The following is a 6,000-nucleotide window of genomic DNA, read 5'->3' as shown; positions in this document are numbered from 1 at the left end:
CTCAAAGGCAGGAGTTCACAAAACACTCAGGATTGAGGTCGTGTCACCTATGGTCGTTTAGGTGAGATATAATTCTCTAGTATCAACGGCGTTATATACAGAGTTTAGTCATCTCGTGGTTCGGTCTTATACAAACTCTTTACATAGCACACCCCTGCTCGTACATCTCCACATGAATGATCAGGATCTACCATCTGTAGTAGTTTATATTACTTGCAAACCTCTGTAAAGCGGACCGTATCCGTAGTGTCACCAAGATCAGGTATCCCACTTTAATCCTTATACTACAGACCTATTTAGGTTATCACTTAAGGCAGGATTCACTTGTATATCACATATACATGCTTAAGTTTACATAAGATAACCAAAGAGCTTTGTTTATTGGATATGAGTAAATGTCATAATGAAATACAATTATTTTATTCATCAAACAATGTGTATCATTACAAACAATGAGACTCCGGGAGAATTAGGACACTAATCCCAACAGATTTATGGATTTTAATGTGTGCTTAAGTGTCTGTAATTCAATTGAAGTCATTAGAGTTGAAATTAGGTTGTAATTGAAGAAAAAAGTGAAGAAGGTCGAGCAGCAGAAGTGAGCGCTTTGTCTTCAAGCGTTGTTTGACGCTTCTCCTAGGGTCGTGACGCTGAAACTCGATACTCGATGCTCGATAGCATTACTCGATGGTATTTTGGTATTTACTCGATGGTACTCGGTTAATTTATTACTCGATGGTCGATGGAATTAGAAAAATATATAGAATACTCAATGGTACTCGATGGCATTTTGCCCAAAATCGTAAAGAACATGTCGTGGCGTTGCAACGCTGGGATGCAACATTGTGATGTTGTTCATCCCATGCACGCATGAGCCCAAACCGATGGTCCAAGGGGACCGATCCAATCGGTTCGGATCAATGAGGTCCAGTTCGACTTGATTAAGCCCAATTCAGCCTAATTTTGAGCATTGAAGGTCCGATTCGAGAGGTTCGGGTCCGATTCAAGGTGACTCAAGTGGTCCAGAAGTGTTTTGAAGCTAGTTTTGGTTATTATTATAATAATCTAGACTTTTGTTTTCTTGAAAATGCCAAAACTAAACAACCATATCAGTTTGTGTTTAATTATTTATGCATGTGATGTATGTTATAATTAAATAAATCTTGTATATGCATATAGTATGTCATATAGATTAAAAATTCTACCATAGGTAGCATGTTACATGCATTGAAAATGTGTTATAAGGTGTTATAATATATAGTATGCCTGTTTAAGGTTTCAGATGTTTTAATACAAGTGTTATATTAAATCATGGGATATCTGATGTATGTTATGGATATACAGCATGTTTAAAGTTTTATAAATTGTTATAAAAATGGGTTAGACATTTAAAATCCATAATAAAGATAAGTTGTATACTCACGTAGGTTAACCACTTGTTTTAATAGTTAAAATAGGTCGTTATCTTATAAAAATTGGGTTACAAACAGCCGGTATATAATCTTGTTTAAGGCTGAAAGTATTTATGTTGACGATTTACATAACACCTTCTACCTAGGGATTATGGCCAAATAATTGAATGGCGTTAATCGGTTTTATAAGCACACATGAGCGGTGTAAGGTTTTAAAATTGGTCTATCACCTAGACATCATAGGTTAAATCCAAATATAATTGTTATACTTGGATAAACACCTAAACTTAGGTTGTTTAATTAGTCGAAACAAACCTGAGTATAAATATACCTAAACAATAAGTAGAACACTTCCGTGAAAGTTTAATAACGTATATGATATGTTGTTAGAGCGCTTTAGTTGGAATTTACTAATGTATATGACATGTTGTTAGAACACTTCAGTGGGAGATTAATAACATATACGTGAAGGAACTCTGTTGATAGAAAACCTAAGAGCGGAAGCGGATCGTCCAAATCCCATTTCGATTGAACGCACATTTACAGTCAACAAAACAGATTATGCATAAAACTAAATTACAGCATGCTTTTGAATAAATAAACAAGAGTTTAGAGATTATATCTTTGAAGAACTATTCTTCAAGTAAATCTCACGAACGTTTACGAACGCGTCAAACAACACGAACTACCTCGATCAGCAGCAAGCAGCAATGCAGCTCTCGAACCAAAAGAGGACACAATCACTTGGCGACCTTGGTATTTTCGATGTGAGAACCCAGGAGTGGTGGGCTTTGGCTATTTTGGTTAGAGGGAAAGTTTGGAGTTGGAGGAGGAAGACGATTGTTTAGAAGACAAAGTTAACGCATAGATAAGTCTCTTGATCGTGTAGAAAAATGAGTCTATCGCATAGGCTCTCCAAGCAATTGTGTAGTAACTCTAATCGTGAATGCTTGTCTCTCTAAATAATAAAAATCATATTTTTATTTATCCCATTTTGCCATAAAATAAATTAACTTCCCATTAAGGTTGGTTAGAGAGAAAAATGAATTAATTATCAAATAAATAATTATTATAAATAAATATGATAACCAACTTATCATATTATATTTATAACCTATAGTTTTAATATTGCATCATATACAATATATAAATTATAGTTCTTTTTCTCTATTTTATGGAATTTAATATAAATCAAATTTATAAATTTAATAACTATGAATCTTATTCATAGAAAATATATTTGAATCATATTAAAATATTTGTTCCTTCAATTAAACTATAATGTATCATATACATTATATCAATTATATCATATATAATTGAATTACTTTAATTATATCATATATAATTAAATTCCCTCTTATTAATTTGAACATTTCAAATTAATCAAAAAATTGATTCTCAACTAAATCCATTGAGCTACAAAGGGGACCTTATGGACTGCAGCTTGAAGCTCCAACGATACGTGAATAATTGGTTAAACTCTTTAATCACATTATCCACCATCCGTTAACTGTCAGGTACTCCACTAAAGATCGACAGCTGCACTCTTCGCACTACAGATATATTTCTGTGTCCATTGGATATAACCAACCAACAATAAGATGACTCTTCACAAATCACTTATAAGTACAGCTGAGCCAAATTACAGTTTTGCCCCTATAGTTACATCTAACTCCTTAAGTACCATTGATCCCTCTAATGAACAACAGATCATAGTCCCACTATGACTAAACCCCTCTCGGGCCAGGAGAGGGTGCGGTGCCATATTGTTCAAGACCTAGAATCAGCCCTTAAGGGAATAATTTATCTACTTACCCCTGCTTCGGAGAACGAGTGAATTCCATCTTGTGTAGCTGAGTTTCCAGCTCCCCAATCAGACATATCCCCAAAATGGTAGGCTTGTTGAGTTGGCGATCTGGCCACTCTCACCCATGCAAATCAAAGAACCGTCCTCATAGGCAGGAGTTCACAACTCACTCAGGATTAAAGTTATGTTACTTATGGTCATCCTAGTGAAATGAAAGTCTTTATTATGAACGATGTTATATAATGAGACTAAAGGTCCGGTCTTATACAAACTCCTTTATATAAAATATCTCCGCATGTCAAATATATGAATGATCAGGATCAGATCATTTGTAGCACTTTACAACATTTGTAACATCTACAAAGCGGGCCATATTCGTAGTGTCACCAGATAAGGTACCCAACCTTATCCATATACTACAGATCATTTAAGTTATCACTTAAACATGGACCACTTGTATGTCTACACATATACGTTTAAGTTACAACGGATGTTAATGTATTAGTTTGTGGTTAATGTAACTAAAATATCATATATTTCATAGACAAAGTGAATAAAATATTAAATATTATTAATCACTGAAATGTTTGTTCATACGAGGTATACAAAGTACAGGACCCTACGAAATTTAGGACATCAACCCCAACAATACGATATGTTGTTTTTAGCTCTTGCGTCCTTAAGAGTTCACATCGAGATTCATGCTTCACTTCGTGTCAATTATACCTTGACTGCTCCATTCGGAAAGTATTTGCATGAATCAAGATCTAGGTGAATAGGGAAAGTTATTTACAGTAAAATCAAATACATGATATTGTGATTTTAATTCTCACCTCCCTAAAGAGTTCATACCGTGAGGTCCATGCAACGCTTCGTGTCGATTATACCTCGATTGTTCTATTCGGAAAGTGCTTGTATGGGTCAAGATCAAGGTGAATAAGGGAAAGTTGTTCATTGTAAAATCAAATATGTGATATATTGATTTCAACTCTCACATTCCTAGAAAGTTCACACCGTGAGGTCTATACAACACTTCATGCCGATTATACCTCGATTGCTCCATTCTGAAAGTGTTTGTATGGGTCAAGATCAAGGTGAATGGGAGAAGTAGTTCATAGTAAGTGGGTAAAGGATATGTGTCAACATGTCCTAGGGTCTCTTCTGTTGGTTTGGACCATGAGATTCCTATGTTGCACCTACTGGTTAGCTTTAGGCTGCCTTTGCTAGTCGTTTAACGATGACTATCCCTTTGGAGGGTTGTAATATGGGATTCGAAACAACTCAAACTCCAGAAATGGATAGGATTTCTTAGGTCATTTACCAACTTTGACTCTCCAATTCGATAACATCGTTGGGGCCACTAATCTCTGAGATCTGAAAATGGAGGGTTACATTTACAGAATTACTAAGTGTTAGTAGTTTCTGACCGAAAACGGTAACTAACTGACTATAGGAATAAGAGTTATTCTGGAGATAGTATTTAGTCAAGAATGTCTTGCTTTAGTGAAGGAGTATTTAACTGTCTTTCGATAGCACTTATTCTAACTCACTATAGTATCGTTGCAAAAATAATCAATTTTGGGTACATAATTACTTTGCTAAAACTTGATTAGATTTTAAAGCAATTCGCTAATAGAGAATTTGTTTATATTTTCAAAATGATTAGTTCATTGATATAATTGCTAGCCTCGGATAAATTAACTGGGGACAATTATCCTACATGGAAATCAAATTTGAACACAATACTGTTGATAGACGATTTAATGTTCATTTTGACAGAGGAATGTCCTTCCATCCCTAGCTCAAATGCAAACCAAATTGTTCGGGAGGCATACGAAAAATGGAGGAGAGCGAATGAGAAAGCCCATGTCTACATTCTTGCCAGCATATCTGATGTTTTGGCTAAGAAACATGAAATCATGTATACTGCCAAAGAGATTATGGAATCTCTATGTGGGATGTTTGGGCAGCCGTCCTTCTCCCTAAGGCATGATGCTATCAAATATGTTTACAACTGTCGAATGAAAGAAGAGACCTCTGTTAGAGAACAGTGCTAGACATGATGGTCCATTTCAATGTGACAAAGGTAAACGGAGCTGTCATAGATGAGAGAAGCCAACTCAGTTTTATTCTAGAATCTCTTCCGAATAGTTTCTTGCAATTTCGCACCAATGTGTTAATGAACAAGATAGAATACAACCTGACTACACTTCTCAATGAGCTACAGATTTTGCAGTCCATTTTGAGAACAAAAGGACAAGAAGTGGAGGTAAATGTTGGCAATGCTGAGAAAAGAATATCGTCCTCTAAAAAGCCTGATGTTGCTTCTTCTTCTAAGAATAAGAATATTTTAGTGAAAAAGAACAAAGGGAGAGGGAAAAAGAAAACTTCTACTGGCTGCAAAGGAAAGCCAAAACTACAAACTACTGTAACGAGGCTGGGCACTAAAAGAGAAACTGCCCATAATACCTGATAGAGAAAAGAGCGAAAAAGGCAAAACAAGGAAATTAGTTCCTGAGGGCTGCTTGCAAAGGAGACAATGCTCCAGGTTGTGAACATAGGAGAGTATCTCAGTAAAACCAGTGGGAGATCTTGAAGTTGCTGACAAGAGATGAATCCTTGTACTTTTATTATTCTAATAAAAGTTGTTTTATCTTTAGTAAAGGACAAGTTATATAAAATCTTTTGTTGTAAATGAAATGTTCATTAGCAAAAGATATATTTTTGTTCTACTTTAAGCAACTCTTATGTTAAAACTAACCAAGATTAAGGTCATTT

Source organism: Benincasa hispida, chromosome 9 (genome assembly GCF_027475165.1).
Source record: "Benincasa hispida cultivar pf3 chromosome 9, pf3_genome.v1.1, whole genome shotgun sequence".
In the NCBI taxonomy this organism is placed as follows: Eukaryota; Viridiplantae; Streptophyta; class Magnoliopsida; order Cucurbitales; family Cucurbitaceae; genus Benincasa; species Benincasa hispida.
The sequence above is the reverse complement of the archived record's forward strand: the minus strand, read 5'-3'. Positions refer to the sequence as shown.